This window comes from Protopterus annectens, chromosome 3.part0, assembly GCF_019279795.1.
Source record: "Protopterus annectens isolate FY-2018-M chromosome 3.part0, PAN1.0, whole genome shotgun sequence".
Lineage (NCBI taxonomy): Eukaryota > Metazoa > Chordata > Ceratodontiformes > Protopteridae > Protopterus > Protopterus annectens.
In genome coordinates this window covers 1,404,717,151-1,404,733,164 of record NC_056731.1, presented here as the reverse complement: position 1 = coordinate 1,404,733,164, position 16,014 = coordinate 1,404,717,151, and positions in this window count along the sequence as shown.

The following is a 16,014-nucleotide window of genomic DNA, read 5'->3' as shown; positions in this document are numbered from 1 at the left end:
ATGTTCCAAAGCGACATGGCCAGCCTGCATAGGGGTTACGAATGTGTTCCTCCCTGTTTGTTTATGTACCACATTACTGTGGTGTTGTCTGTCCTTATCAATAGTTGACCTGGATGCAGAAGGTCTTTGAAAGCTATAATAGCATTTATTACTGCTAGCATTTCCTTTTGATTGATGTGAAGGTGCTTTTCTTTTTGGGACCATTTGCCCTGAATGCACCGATCTGTCATGTGCGCCCCCCCAGGCGTAATCCGAGGCGTCTGTTGTGATGACTTGATTTGCTTGAGGCTTGCAGAATGGGAGACCTGTGTTTGTTTGGCATGCTTGAGCCCACCACAGAAATTCCTTTTGAAGACATGGAATTAGTGGTATTATTGTTTCCAAACTGTGGCTGTGTTGAGACCATAGGTTTTTAAGGTACCATTGAAGTTTCCTCATATGCAGCTTTGCACATGGGATTAGTAGGATGCAAGATGCCATGAATACCAGAGCCTGCAGGATTTTCCTTGCAGTCAGCCTGGTGAAATTTGATAGTGTTCTGAAGTTCTGAAATATTGAGTTAGTTGCCCCTGCTTCTCTGGCGTGAGATAGGCCATCTGGGTGTTTGTGTCCAAGTTGGCAACCAGGAAAATTATTTTCTGAGAGGGTATTAGCCTTGATTTCTTTTTGTTGACTGTGTATCCCAGAGAATTCAACAACATTATTACAAAAGCCAGATGTTTCAGAAGTATGTGCTTGCTGTCCGCTTGGATCAGGCAGTCGTCCAAATATGGGTATATTTGTATCCCTTGAAGTCTGCAGTAGGCAATTACTGATGCCAGGCATTTCGTGAATACTCTGGGCGCAGTAGATAAGCCAAAGGGCAATGCAGAGAATTGATAATGGGTTGAACCTGCAAGAAATCTGAGGTATCTTCTGCAATTTTGTCTGATTGGGACATGCAGGTATGCCTCCTTGAGGTCCAATGTTACCAGCCAAGACTCCTTGCCCAGCATGGGAAGAAGCTGCTGTAATGTGAGCATCTTGAATTTTGGTACGAGTAAAATGTGTTTAGGATGGATAGGTCCAAAATAGGTCTCCAATCTTTTCCCTTCCTTGGTACCAGGAATAGTCTGGAATAAAAACCTTGACCTTGTTCGTGAGTAGGTACCTCTTGAATAGCTTTCATGTCCATGAGATCTGAAATTTGTCTTTGTGCCTCTGCCCTTTGATTGTGTGGCAGGTTTGGCATGCCTCTCATTTTTGGAAGGGTGTGAAAATGGAATCTGTAGCCTCTGTTTATAATGTCCAGGATCCATTTGTCTTTTGTGACAATATGCCAATTTTTTTAAAATAATGCCAGTTTTCCGCCTAAGGGTGCTGCCATTTGAGCCTTGCTTGGCATGCAAAGGGGAAAGTCATTGGGCTTGCTTTCTGAATGGCTGCGAACTCTTCTCACCACCTCTTTGTGTAGGAGCTTGCCATTGTCTGCCTCTAAACGATCCTTGAGATTGCCCTCTGCCCCTCGGGCGCCTGTATCTACCTCTTTGGGGTTTGTCCATGGCTGGAAAGGACCAATTTTTGGAAGGCCAATTTCTACTGAAACGTGGAGGTTGTACCTGTAGAAAATCTTTCACTGTTTGCAATGATTTAGCCTTTTCCTCCATTTTCTTTAATACCTCCTCAGCTTTAACACCAAATAATACATCCTTTTGTAGAGGGGCATCTAGTAATTTAGCTTTGGCATGATCTGGTAAAGTTTGCTCCTTGAGCCAGGCATGTCTACGTATGACTGATCCTGTAACAGCAGCTCTACATGAGGCCTCTAGAGCATCAAAACCACATTGCAAGGCATGTTTACCCACTTGTTCTGCACTATGCATCAAATCCTGCAACTCCTTCAAGTCTGGTTGTTCAGGTTGTGACATTTTACTTCTCAAATGTGATAACAGAAACTGTTGGTACTTTAGCATATGGAACTGGCAGTTTAATGCCCTCATGGTTAAGGTGGCCGAGGTGTATACCTTTTTTCCCCACCTTTCTAAGGATCTGGAATCTCTCTCGGAAGGTAATGGATTTTTAGCAGTGGAGGCCTTAATTCCCTTGGGGCCCTGTCAGATAGTTTCTGGGTCAGCCGCATGGCTTTTGTATAAAAAATTGGTGAGTCAGGAACCCGGTAGTACCGGTCAGGCTTGACTGGGGCTGGAGGTAAGGAATCCGGGTTAAGGCAGGCCTCCGAGTACACATCATCTAGTATGTCTAAGACAGGAGGTATAGCCAGAGGCCTGTGCCGAGGTAGCAAGAGAAAATCCCTAAGCCTTTTCTTGGAATCTGAGTACTCTTGGCCTTCCCAGTGGATGTGTTCCCTTAAGGTATGCAAGGTTTCCCCAAATGAGTAATCCTCTGGGGGGGAGACAGAGGGAATGGACTCCTCTGCATCAGAATCTTCAAAAGGGGAGTAAGAATGTTCCTGTTCATCAGAGTGCTCTGAAATAATGGAGGCCTGGTCAGAGGAAGGGGATTCTTCCTCCACTCTGGGCCTTTTGTCCGGGGGGGGGGGGGGTTTGAGAACCCCTGATAAGAGTAATTAAATCCTCAGCCATTTTAAGCATCTGTTTTTTAGGCATGGGGCCTGGAGAAGGGCCCTGTGTAGCTTATCTCTTAGAATGCATGGCTGCTTTAGACTTAGTGAAAGCCTTGATGGAAAAAGAAGAGGAAGGTCTGAAGACACCTTGAGAGGAGGCAGACCTGTCTACATTTTGAGATTCACCACCAAGAGTGGCTTCGGTATCTGTAGTCGGGGTGTGGGCCGAGGAGCCTGCGACCTCGGGCACAGGAGACACCACCAATGAAGTGTCGCCGGTAGGCAGGGGCTGCGTAGGTGCCTCACTGAGAACCGGACCACCAGAAGTTGGCTTTGGCGTGGTGTCGGTAGAGGCCACGGACCTCGTGTGTCGGTCCTTATCTTTGCGTTTTTTAGACAAAACTGGAGTCGGAGTATCCGACGACATAATATAGTTAAATTTTTTGCCAAAATAGTGCTGGGTGAACTCTGCCCGACGCTTAATGGTGCGTTTGTTGAATGTAGCACAAAAACGACAAACCGAGACGTCGTGGTCTGGGCCTATGCAAGGAATGCAGAGGGAATGAAAATCCTTATGCGGTATTTGCTTCCCACATGAAATACAATTATTAACTTTGTCTGACATCGGTTTGAGGCAAGAAAAGTTTCCCCAACGGGGTACTTTGCTTTCAAGAAGAGTTAGGTTGCAAAATTTTCATAATTTCAGGAGCTGGCCGACCGGCACTTGCAAACTGCTTCTGCTTCGGGCACTGCGCGGCAAGAAAGACTGGAGAAAATGGCGTTGGCTGGTTCTTTTATACCCGTCACACTGACGTCAGGGAAGAAGCGACGACAACCGACGCCGGACCTAGACTTTGGAATTCGGCCGACCGAGGACCCGCCTGACGGCAGGAGAACCCCATCTGCTATGACTGCAGCTGTATGCACGATGAACATCTTCTGTTGTATCCTACACCAATGCAAAACCTAGCACACTATAAAAATCTGAATCTTATCTAATACAAGTACAAGTAAGCCCATACGCACTTCCTACCGTTATACACTTCTACAATTCTTAATACTAAAACAACACAAATTATAATAAAATCACTAAACTTGCTGCTAAAGAGCCAAACAAATCTCACCACTGTACTATAAAAATTTGGTAAGCTAGAACTCCAAAACTGATAGTGAAAGTTGAAAGGGCAAAAGCTGGCCTGTTTCTCAAAATCAAAAAATAAATAAAATTATGCATAGTCCTATCAATTCTTTGAAAACAGATGGAGAAGTGGAAGCAGTGACATAGTATTTTCCTAGGCTGAAAGAGCTGTGAAGACAGCAAAGGCAGCCACAAATTTAAAGATGCTTTATTTTTGGGGGGAAAAAAGCTGTGATAAAGCTGGATAATCATGTTATCAACAGAGGTCCATATACTCAATGCTATGTTTTTTTCCAGTAATAACATGGTTGTGAAAGTTGGACTGTATGTAAGGCTATGCTGTATGCTATGACAATTGGACTACAAAAGTCTAAGCACCAGAAAACTGATGCTTTTGAACTGCTGTGTAGGAGAAAATGTTTCAGAATGCTGTAGACTGCAAGATCAAATCAAGTCAATCCTTAATGAAAACAAATCCAGACAATTCACCGGAATGCCTAATAGTAAAGTACAGTTTTGTACCTACCATAAATGTAGATGTCTGAACAGGATAGCATCTGCAGTCCTAACAAATGGGTTGTCCTGTCGTCAGGCAGCCCTTCGGTCGGCCGGATTCCAAAGTCTGGGTCTGGCCTCGGCTGGTGTGGCACTTCACCTGACGTCATCTCTGCTGGTCTTCGGGTATAAAGGCATCAGCCGACGCCATTTTCCTCAGTGTTTCTTGCCCCAGATGCCAGTAGCCCTCTTGGATAGCTAAATTTTTGGGTAAATGCCAATATTTCCCAAAAAGTAGAAGGTAAACACAAAAAATATGCATGCATGTACATATATACAAACAAATACACCATAAGAGATCCCCCCCCCCCAGCTAGCTATTAGGTGGGCAATACCCTAGGAGTACCACAGAGGGGAAGGAGGGTGGGTAATCCTGACTGCAGATGCTATCCTGTTCGGACATCTACATTTATGGTAGGTACAAAACTGTACTATGTCCTTCAAGGATGCATCTGCAGTCCTAACAAATGGGTAGAATACCATAGCCAAACTAGGGGAGGAGGAATAAGAATTATGGTGTACTTAGGATCCCTTGCAACACTGCAGTGGCAAAGCCTGCTCGGGATCTAGAGTATAGAGGTAAGTTATAATGCTTGGCAAATGTATGCACGGAGGTCCAGGTAGCAGCCTCAATAATGTCCTTGGTAGCCACTCCTCGTAAGAAGGCTGTGGTAGTGGCTGTAGCCCTTGTAGAATGAGGCCTTATGTTCTGTGGAATTTGCTTTCCATGATAGGAGTAAAAGAATCTTATGCAATTTCCTATCCACTTGGAGACTGTCTGTTTGGAAATTGCTTTTCCTTCCCTTCCTGTTGCATAGGCTACTAGGAGCTGGTCAGTTTTTCTATTGCCCTTGGTTCTGTCCAGGTAGTAGCGCAACTGTCTATGTACATCCAAGGTATGCAGCAGTCTTTCCCCTTTGTTCTGTGGATTGGGAAAGAAGGTAGGTAGGTGGATTGCCTGGTTTAGAGACAGTCTGGATACCACCTTAGGCATAAATGTAGGATTAGTTCTCATGGACACTCTGTCTTGATGGAAGATTAGGAAGGGTTGTACTGCCATTAAAGCCTGTAGTTCTGAAACCCTTCTTGCTGAAGTAATTGCCAGTAGGAAAGCAGTTTTCCAGGATAGGTGTTGAAGATCTGCTGTTTCTGCTGGTTCGAATGGAGGGAGTGTCAATTTTTCTAGCACAAAATTCAAGTCCCATGCTGGTAATGGTGGTTTCCTAGGAGGTTTTACATTCTTAATTCCTCTGAGGAACTGCCTGAGTAGAGGATGCGAGAAGACAGTAGGATCGAGGCTGTATTCTGCAGAAATAGCTGATGCATGTATCTTGATGGAGGAATAAGACAGGCCAGTATGTAGGAGCTCTGCCAAATATTCCAGGATGTTGGCAATATCTACTTTGACACATCTTTCCTCTTTCCGTACTCCAAATGACAAACCTTTTCCATTTCCTGCATAGTTCCTTCTGGTAGAAGGTCTGCGGGCCTCAAGGATAATGTCTTTAACCCTTTGGGATAAATCTGGGTTAGATGTTCTTATGTAATGTTCCAGGCAGTGAGTTGCAGAGTTTTCAGGTTTGGATGCAAGATGTTGTAGTTGCACTGAGTCAACATCAAAGGAATCAGGGGTAGAGTCCACGTTTCCCCCCCGAGACATGCTCCTCAGTAATGGATACCAATGTTGTCTTGGCCAATTTGGAGCCATCAGAATTATCCTTGGCCGTTCCTCTTTGATTTTCAGTAGTACCTTGTGCATCAAAGGAAGGGGTGGAAATGCATATGCTGTTAGGCCTTTCCAATTGAAGGATAGAGAGTCCACCTTCCAAGCAAGAGGGTGGTAAGTCCTTGTGCAGAATTTCTTGAGCTGGTAGTTGAGTGGGGATGCAAATAGGTCTATTTGTGGCATTCCCCATTTCTTTGTGATGGCCTTGAAGATGTCCGGGTGTAGCATCCATTCGTGAGCATCCGAGGTAGTTCTGCTTAACATGTCTGCTAGGATGTTTTCTTTTCCCGGTACAAATATTGCCTGTAATTGAATGTTGTAGCTCAGAGCCATATTCCACAGGTCCAGAGTCATTCGGCATAGGGGGTATGAATGAGTACCTCCCTGTTTGTTGATGTACCACATGACTGTGGTGTTGTCTGTCCTTATCATCACTTGGCCCTCTTTGAGGAATGGTCTGAAATTCTGGATTGCCAGTTTTACTGCCAGCATCTCTTTTTGATTTATGTGCAGGTGTAGCTGATCTGGAGTCCATAGGCCTTGAATGCACTTGTCCAGCATGTGTGCCCCCCAACCGAGGTCTGAGGCGTCCGTTGTGATGGTTTGGCTTGCTTGAATGTTGTGGAAGGCCAATCCTGGGTTTGCCTGGCATGTCTGAGCCCACCATAGGAACTTTTGTTTCAGGCATGGAATTAATGGTATTTCGGTTTCTAAGCTGTGCTTGTGTTGAGACCATAAATTCTTTAGGTACCACTGTAGCTTTCTCATATGCAGTCTGGCATGGGGGACCAAGATTATGCAGGATGCCATGAAACCCAAAGCCTGCAGAACTTTCCTTGCTGTTAGTTTGTTCTGCTTTGCTAGTGTCAAGAAGTACAGAGGAAGTTGTTCTTGTTTTTCTGTAGTTAGGAATGCCATCTGTTTTACTGTGTCCAATTCTGCACCCAAGAATGTTATTGTCTGGGATGGTATCAGTTTTGACTTTTTTAAATTGACTGTGTATCCCAGAGCTTGTAGTAAGCAAATGACTCTTTGTAAGTCTTGTGTCAGCTTGCTTTTGTTGTCCGCTTGTATCAGGCAGTCGTCCAGGTATGGATAAATTTGGATTCCCTGAAGCCTGCAATGAGCGATTACTGATGCCAGGCATTTCGTGAACACTCTGGGCGCAGTAGATAAGCCAAAGGGCAATGCTGAGAATTGATAATGCTCTGATCCTGCAAGAAATCTGAGGTATCTTCTGCAAATTGGTCGTATGGGGACGTGCAGGTATGCCTCCTTGAGATCTAGAGTTACCAGCCAATACTCCTTGCCCAGCATGGGAAGAAGTTGGTGTAGGGTCAGCATTTTGAATTTTGGAACAATGATGAATGTGTTTAAAGCGGACAGGTCGAGAATAGGTCTCCAACTGTTTTCTTTTCTTGGTACTAGGAAGAGTCTGGAGTAAAATCCCTTGCCCTGTTCTGTAGGTGGTACCCTTTCCACAGCTCTCATCTTTTTTAATTGAGCTATTTGTTTTAGGGCTTCTGACTTTTGATTTGGTGGCAGGTTTGGCATTCCTCTTTTTGCTGGTAAGGTGTGGAAATGAAACCTGTACCCTTGGTCTATAGTTTGCAAAATCCAGTTGTCTCTTGTGATATAGTGCCAGTTTTTTGAAAATAATGCTAACTTTCCGCCTAAGGGTGCTACAATTTGTTCCCTGGTAGGCGGTGTTAGAACCAAGTCACTGTGATTGTCCTGTTGCAGTGGTAGTGGTTGTATCCGTGGCTCGTTGGTTATTGCCTTGCCACTGGCGTCCCCTGTAGGCACCTCCTCTGGATTGATTTCTGCCTCTGGAACGTCTATTCCTGCCTCTCTGGCTTTTAGAGGAGTCTGGAAAGGACCAATTTTTGGAAGGCCAGTTCCTGCTGAACCTTGGGGGCTGTACCTGTAAGAAATCTTTAACTGTTTGTACAGATTTTGCCTTCTCTTCCATTTTCTTCATTACTTGCTGGGCAGGAGAACCAAATAGACTGACCTTGTCCATAGGAGCATCTAAAAGCTTTGCTTTAACATGATCCGGCAAGACCTGCTCTTTCAACCATGCATGCCTTCTTATAACTGTGCCAGTCATGGCTGATCTAAATGAAGCCTCCAGTGCATCATAGCCACATTTTAAAGAATGGTTACTAACCTGCTGAATGTTATTCACCATTTCTAGAACATATTTCTTATCTAAGGAATCATCAGAGGACAGTTTCTTAGTTAACTGATCAAGCATAAACTCTTGGTATTGGATCATATGAAACTGACAGTTCAAAGCTCTAGCTGAGAGAGTAGCAGAGGTGTATACTTTTTTACCCCATCTCTCTAAGGACCTGGATTCCCTATCAGAAGGAGAGGGCTTTTGCTGAGGTCGGCTACTGCCTTAGGCCCCTGGGAGATAGTCTCGGATCTGCAAAAGGGCCTTGAATAAGTGGTGATGAGTGTCCGTACCCTGTAGAACCTGTCGGGCTTAGCAGGGGCTGGAGGTAAAGTATCAGGAGCAGTGCAAACATCATTAAAGGCATCATCCACAACAGGAAGAACTGGAGGTATAGCTAAGGGCCTATGCTGGTAAGTGTAAAAAGGTCCTAAGCCTTTTCCTTGAATCTGAGAAATCTTGTCCCTGCCATTGGAATTGCTCTCGCATGGCATGTAAGGTTTCCCCAAAGGAAAATTCCTCTGGTGGAGAGGCAGAAGGAATAGATTCTTCAGCATCAGAATCTTCATAAGTAGAAAGAGGAGCCTCTGGATGGTCTGTAATGTCTGAGTCATCAGAAGAGTCATCTGAGGAGCCTGGCTCAGGGGGCTCTACTCTGAGTCTCTTTTCTGAGGGTTGTGAGGCCCTGTCTGGGTGAGATTGGGATCCTCTTATTAAGGAGATGAGATCCTCTGCCAAAGTAAGCATTTGTGAACTGGAGCTGGGCCTGTGAGACGGGGGCTTAACAGGCACTGATTTAGCAGTTTTGGCTGCTTTAGCCCTGGCAAAAGCCTTTATAGACATGGCTGCAGGAGGCCTAGCAGCACCACGTGCTGGGGTAGAGACATCCAAAGGGATGGTGTCCGATAACTCTGTAGAAACCACAGTTGTAGGTAAAATTTCAGAGGCCGATTCAGCTAGGGTAGAAGGGGCCTCGGTAGTAGTTATGGATTCGGCTGTAGATTGAACCGTTTGCTCGGTTTCGGCCGAAACCGAGACACTCGCGGTTTGCTTTACCGTGGTTTCGGCCGAAACCGCGGACCGCGAGTGTCGGTCCTTTTCTTTGCGTTTTTTTAACAATTTGGGTAGTCAGAGGATCCGACGGCATAATGTACGCAAAATCTGAGCCGAAAAACTGTTCAGCAAACTCCGACCCGGCCTAAGCGTCGTCGGTTGAAGGAAGCACAGGCTAAACAAGCTGCTACGTCGTGGTCTGGGCCTAAACAAGGTAAGCAGTAAGAGTGGAAATCTTTATGAGGTATTTGTTTCCCACAGGTTAAACAGTTATTTACTTTTTCTGACATCGGCTGAGGCAAGAGAGAGTCCCCAACGGGGTACTTAGCTTTTAGAAGTCTTCGAAGTTGTATTCGGTAGTAGTAATCTCTGGATCTGACCGACCGGCACTTGCGAACAGCTTCTGCTTCGGGCGCCACGCGGCAAGAAAGACTGAGGAAAATGGCGTCGGCTGAAGCCTTTATACCCGAAGACCAGCAGAGATGACGTCGGGTGAAGTGCGACACCAGCCGAGGCCAGACCCAGACTTTGGAATCCGGCCGACCGAAGGGCTGCCTGACGACAGGACAACCCATTTGTTAGGACTGCAGATGCATCCTTGAAGGACATCACCAAAAGTCAAACACTCTGGCTAGACACTGCAAAGACAGGACTGAATAAAAAAGGTACAGATGCTGGGAAAAGACTGAAGGCAAAATAAGAAGGGGGGAGCAGCAGAGGCCAAGGCAGACAGCATTACTGAAGTAATGAATAAAAACATTCCAAGAACTTAAGTTTCTGTCAAAGTAAAAAGCTCCTGAGGTCACAAAGATGCAGATCTGATTAAATAACTAAACAAAACCTACATTTTATACCATGAGTTTATTTTGAACAAAATAACTGAATTCCATAAACAAAACTGCTTAATACAAACCTCATAAAATTCACTGTCAAATAGATAAGAGCAAACTATGCATATTGTTTGTACTATAAGATATATGTGTGTACATTTTAATATATTTTTACTCTTGTTCCTATATATTTTGGATTCCCTATTAAATAAGTGAACGTTCAATGTTTTGAACGTCGCTTTATCAACACCTAAATGTCGAAAACCCCAAATCCCAAACAAACGGAACAGCGATTTTTTTTTCCCCTAGGGAAAAAAATTGCTGGTCCGTATAAACAAAAAAAAAAACAAAACAAAAAAAATAAACAAAAAAACCCATAATAAAGTAGGGGGCTTTAGCCCCCACTTAAATAAACCAACTCCGAGATCGCACCACAGTGGATATACCAACTCCGAGATCGCACCACAGTGGACATAACGGCAAAATCCCAAAAACGGACCAGTGACTTTTTTCCCTGGGGGGGGGGGGGGGGATAGCACAGTTTTGTACCTACCATAAATGTAGATGTTCGAGTGCTAATACAGCTGGCTGCAGTAATCACAGATGGGTTTTCAGCCGTCAGGCGGTCCCTCGGTCGGCCGAATTCCAAAGTCTTGGTCCGGCGTCGGTTGTCGTCGCTTACTCTTCTGACGTCAGCGAGGCCAGAGTATATAAGACACAGCCGACGCCATGTTCTTCAGTCTTTCTTGCCCCAGATGTCAGGTGCCCCCAAAAGGAAGGCAATACATAAATAAGGCTTATCTACATATGCAGGCAATGCAATGTAATGCAAAATCAGTGTAAGCAAGCAAATAAAACATAGCAGGATAACCCAGTCAGGTGGTATGAAGAGGTTTGTTAGGCCCCATGCCTTTACAAGTGGGGAAGGAGGGAGGGAAACCTGTACTGCAGCTGTATTAGCACTCAAACATCTACATTTATGGTAGGTACAAAACTGTACTATGTTCATCGTGCATACAGCTGCAGTAATCACAGATGGGTAGAGTCCCAAAGCTATGCATAGGGTGGTAGGTACTATGAGGAACTGGGTTGAGCCAGAATGCCCTGCAAAACAGCAGTGGCAAAGCCTGCTCTTGTTCTGGAGTATAAGGGTAGGTGGTAGTGTTTTGTGAAGGTATGTACAGAACTCCAAGTGGCTGCCTCCAAAATATCCTTAGTAGGAACGCCTCTGAGGAAGGCTGTAGAGGTGGCTGTGGCCCTGGTGGAGTGAGATTTGATACCAGTAGGGACAGGTTTCCCATGATAGGAATAACAAAACCGTATGCAGTGGCCAATCCACTTGGAAATGGTCTGTTTGGTAACTGGTTTCCCTTGAGCCCCTACAGCATAGGACACAAAAAGTTGTTCTGATTTCCTGAAGGACTTTGTTCTGTCCAAATAATAACGCAGCTGCCTATGGATGTCTAAAGTGTGAAGCAGCCTCTCCCCTTTGTTTTGAGGGTTAGGATAAAAGGTAGGTAGGTGTATGGCTTGATTTAAGGCTACCCTGGATACCACTTTTGGCATAAAAGATGGGTTGGTACGAAGGGAAACCCTGTCCTGATGGAAGATGAGGAAGGGCTGCACCGCCATGAGGGCCTGTAGTTCAGAAACCCTACGAGCTGAAGTGATGGCCAGAAGGAAAGCTGTTTTCCAGGACAAATGTTGCAGATCTGTTGAGGCAGCAGGTTCAAAGGGAGGCAATGTTAATTTTTCTAGTATGTAATTAAGGTCCCAGGCTGGTATTGGTTGCTTCCTTGGAGGTCTTATATTCTTAGCCCCTCTGAGGAACTGTCGTAAGAGTGGGTGAGAGAATAAAGGAGGATCAGTGTTGAATTCTGCAGAAATGGCTGAGGCATGTATTTTTATGGAAGAAAATGAAAGTCCACTGTTCAGCAGTTCAGCTAGGTACTGTAAAACCTGAGGCAAGTTCAATTTTCTAGGGTCCTGGCCTCTTTTCTCATTCCAACAGCAAAACCGCTTCCATTTTGCAGAGTAAGCTTTTCTAGTAGATGGTCTTCTGGCCTCCAAAATGCCCTCCTGCACCTCCTTGGAGAGTAGGGACTGTTGTGGTGTCAAGCAATTTTCCATGCAGCGAGGTTGAGTGTTTTCAGCTGACTGTGAAGAGTTTTGTAGCTGTTCTGAGTCAGTAGAAGAGGCATTAGAGGCAGGGACCAGGGAGGAGTATGTGTTAGGCTCCTCAGGAGTGGATACCAGTGTTGCCTTGGCCAATCTGGAGCAATCAGTATCATCCTCGGTTTGTCTGTTCTTGCTTTCAAAAGCACCTTGGGTAGAAGGGGCAGAGGTGGGAATGCATAAACTGTCCATGCTGTCCAACTGAATGAAAGGGCATCCACTTTCCAGGCCTTTGGATGAAAGGTCCTTGAACAAAACTTTTTCAGTTGATGGTTCCCATGGGAGGCAAAAAGATCTATGTCTGGCCTCCCCCACGCTTGGGTTATCTCTGTAAACACCTGAGGATGTAACTTCCATTCGTGTGGATCTGTCAGATTTCTGCTTAGAGTGTCTGTCAGTGTGTTTTCCAGTCCTGGCAAGTACTGTGCTTGAAGTTCGATTTGTCTTTCCAGAGCCAAGTTCCAAAGAGTCATGGCTAGTCTGCACAATGGGTATGAATGTGTTCCTCCTTGTTTTGTTTATGTACCACATTACTGTGGTGTTGTCTGTTTTTATCAGTAATTGTCCTGGATGCAGGAAGTCCTTGAAAGCTGTAATTGCATTTATGACTGCTACCATTTCTTTTTGATTGATGTGAAGGTGCTTTTCCTTTTGGGACCATCTGCCCTGAATGCACCTGTCCTTCATGTGCGCCCCCTAGGCGTAATCTGAGGCGTCTGTGGTTATGACTTGTTTTGCTTGAGGCTTGCAGAATGGAAGGCCTGTGTTTACTTGACATGCTTGGGCCCACCATAGAAATTCCTTTTGCAAACATGGAATTATTGGTATAATTGCTTCCAAACTGTGACTGTGTTGAGACCATAGATTTTTTAGGTACCATTGAAGTTTCCTCATATGCAGCTTTGCACATGGGATTAGAAGAATGCAAGATGCCATGAATCCCAGAGCCTGCAGGATTTTCCTTGCAGTAAGCCTGGTACTTTTTGCTAGTGTTTTGAAGTACTGAGATAGTTGCCCTTGTTTTTCTGGCGTAAGATATGCCATCTGGGTGTTTGTGTCCAAGTTGGCACCCAGGAAGGTTATTTTCTGAGATGGTGTTAGTCTTGATTTCTCCTTGTTGATGGTATATCCCAGAGAAAGCAGTAACTGTGTCACATAAGCCAGATGTTCCAGTAGTATGTGTTTGCTGTCCACTTAGATCAGGCAGTCGTCCAGATAAGGGTAAATTTGTATTCCTTGAAGTCTGCAGTAGGCAATCACTGATGCCAGGCACTTTGTGAATACTCTGGGCGCAGTAGATAAGCCAAAGGGCAATGCAGAGAATTGATAGTGGATTGAACCTGCAAGAAATCTGAGGTATCTTCTGCAGCTTTGTCTGATTGGGACATGCAGGTATGCCTCCTTGAGGTCCAATGTTACCAGCCAAAACTCCTTGCCCAGCATGGGAAGAAGTTGCTGTAATGTGAGCATCTTGAATTTTGGCACGAGTAGGAATGTGTTTAGGATGGATAAGTCCAAAATGGGTCTCCAGTCGTTTCCTTTTCTTGGTACCAGAAAAAGTCTTGAATAAAAACCTTGACCTTGTTGGAGTGTAGGTACCTTTTGTATAGCTCTCATGTTTAGGAGCTTTGAAATTTGCAGTTGTGCCTCTGCCCTTTGATTTTGTGGCAGGTTTGGCATGCCTCTCATTTTGGAAGAGTGTGAAATTGAAATTTGTAGCCTCTGTTTATAATGTCCAGTATCCATTTGTCTGTTGTGACAATATGCCAATTGCTTGCAAATAATGCTAGTTTCCCTCCCAAAGGTGCTGTCAGCTGAGACTTGCTTGGCATGGAAATGAGGGAGTCATTGGGTTTGCTTCCTGTATTGTTGTGCGCTGTCTTCACCACCTCTTGGTTCTGGAGATTGCCATTGTCTGCCTCTATATGATCCTTGTGATTGCCCTCTGCCCCTTGTGCGTCTGTATCTGCCTCTTTGGGGCTTGTCAGTGGCTGGAAAGGACCAGTTTTTTGAAGGCCAATTTCTGCTAAAACGTGGTGGTTGGACCTGTAAGAAAGCCTTGACAGTTTGCATAGATTTGGCTTTTTCTTCCATTTTCCGTAGTATCTCCTCGGCATTAGTACCAAACAGTACATCCTTTTGTAAAGGAGCATCAAGAAGTTTAGCTTTCACATGATCAGGTAAATTTTGTTCCCTAAGCCAGGCATGCCTGCGAATGACTGATCCTGTGGCAGCCGCTCTACTGGAAGCCTCTAGGGCATCATAACCGCATTGTAAGGTGTGTTTACCCACTTGCTCCGCACTATGCATCATATCCTGTAACTCTTTTAAATCTGGTTGTTCAGGTTGAGACATTTTGTTCCTTAATTGTGATAACAGGTACTGTTGATATTTAATCATATGAAACTGACAGTTTAAAGCCCTCATGGCTAGGGTGGCCGAGGTATATACCTTTTTACCCCACCTTTCTAGAGATCTGGATTCCCTTTCTGCAGGGAGTGGATTCTTGGCAGTGGAGGCCTTTAATCCCTTGGGGCCTTGTGAAATGGTTTCAGGGTCAGCATTATGGCCTTTGTAGAGAAATTGGTGAGAGCAGGGTACTCTGTAACACCTATCAGGTTTGACTGGTGCAGGAGGCAGAGAATCAGGGTTAAGACAAGCCTCCGAATAGACATCATCCAGTATGTCCAAAACAGGGGGTATAGCCAGAGGTCTGTGCTGAGGTAACCAAAGAAATTCCCTAAGTCTTTTCTTGGAATCTGAAAAGTCTTGGCCTTCCCAATGGAAGTGTTCCCTCAAAGTGTGCAAGGTTTCCCCAAAGGAAAAATCCTCAGGAAGGGATACAGAAGGAATGGACTGTTCTGCATCCGAATCCTCAAAAGGGGAGTAAGAGTGTTCCTCTGCATCAGAATGTTCTGATAAAATGGATCAATGATCAGAAGAGGGAGATTCTTCCTCCACTCTGGGTCTCTTGTCAGGAGGGGGCTGAGAACCTCTGATAAGAGTAATTAAATCCTCAGCCATTTTAAGCATCTGTTTCTTAGGCATGGGTCCAGGAGATGGGCCCTGTGCAAGAGGCCTCGTGGGATGCCTGGCTGCTTTGGATTTAGTAAAAGCCTTTACTGAAAAAGAAGATGAGGGCCTAAATACACCATGGGTGGAAGTGGACCTGTCCACATTAGTAGGCTCGACATTAGCAGGGGCTTCGGTTGTAGTCTGGGAAAGGACCGAGGACCCAGCGATCTCGGGTACAGAAAACACCGCCAAAGGAGTGTCGTCGGTAGTCAGGGACTGCAAAGGCGTCTCGCTGAGAACCGGACCACGTGTAGCCTGTTTTGGCGTGGTGTCGGCTGGGACCGCGGGTCTCACGTGTCGGTCCTTTTCCTTGCGTTTTTTGGACAAAACGGTAGTCGGAGTGTCCGACGACATCTTATAATCAAAAGCTTTACCAAAGTAGTGTTGGGCGAACTCCGCCCGACGCTTGATAGTGCGTTTATTGAAGGTAGCGCAAAAGCAACAGCCCGAGACGTCGTGGTCTGGGCCCAAACAAGGTATGCAACGGGAATGGAAATCCTTATGCGGTATTTGCTTCCCACAAGAAATACAATTATTAACTTTTTCTGACATCGGTCTGGGGCAAGAAAAGTTTCCCCAACGGGGTACTTAGCTTTAAAGAAGACTTCGGTTCCAATTTTTTCGTAATTCAGGAGCTGGCCGACCGGCACTTGCGAACTGCTTCTGCTTCAGGCACCGCGCGGCAAAAAAGACTGAAGAACATGGCGTCGGCTGTGTCTT